Consider the following 746-nt stretch of genomic DNA (forward strand, 5'->3'; position numbering starts at 1 on the left):
TCTCCTCTCCTCTCCTCTCCGTTCTTGTCCCTCCCTTCCCACTGAAGCCATCTCTTGATGCCCATTCCAGGCAAGTTTCAGGGAGCAGTAACTACATCTGCCTCCACTCCTAAGCCCAAGAAAGCCCATGAAGAACCTGTGTGATCTGACATTACTGAGACCTTGCAATGAATTATCTTGTCTTGGTGTCTTGTCTTGGTCTGGCTACCTCCACACTCTCCAGTTGCTGTGCCTGCTTTCAATCTCCAGATGAGTTCCTACCTCCTGACCTGGAAGCTCCTGCACAAAGCAGGAAGGAGTTGCAAATTGGAATTGGGTGTGGGAGCAGAATCATTATCTGGGATTGCTGTTTATCTGGCACCTGGGATGTTCCTGCAGAATCTCTGACTGTGCTGACCTGCACAGGGCCAGGTGCTGATGGGGAAGGTAAACATATCTGCAGGTATAAGTGCTTATACAGGCCAGCCTGGGCAGAAGAATTCACTGTGGCAGCACTGGATGTCTGGTCTGCTCGAGGACTGTGTTTTCTAGGTATATGGAGAACATTTCCAGGTATATGGGCAGTTTTTGTGATGAGACCAGGTAGGGTAAGTGGGGAAGAGCAGTCTGAGTTGTATTAATCACTCCATGTGACTCTTAATGTCATGATTCTGTGGGGCACCAGAGGATCAGCAAGACCCACTCTCTAGGATCTCTGTGTTGTTCCCAAGCAACTGAAAGCCAGTTTGCTAGATTTGGCATTCAGT

This window comes from Geospiza fortis, unplaced genomic scaffold, assembly GCF_000277835.1.
Source record: "Geospiza fortis unplaced genomic scaffold, GeoFor_1.0 scaffold286, whole genome shotgun sequence".
Taxonomy (NCBI): Eukaryota; Metazoa; Chordata; class Aves; order Passeriformes; family Thraupidae; genus Geospiza; species Geospiza fortis.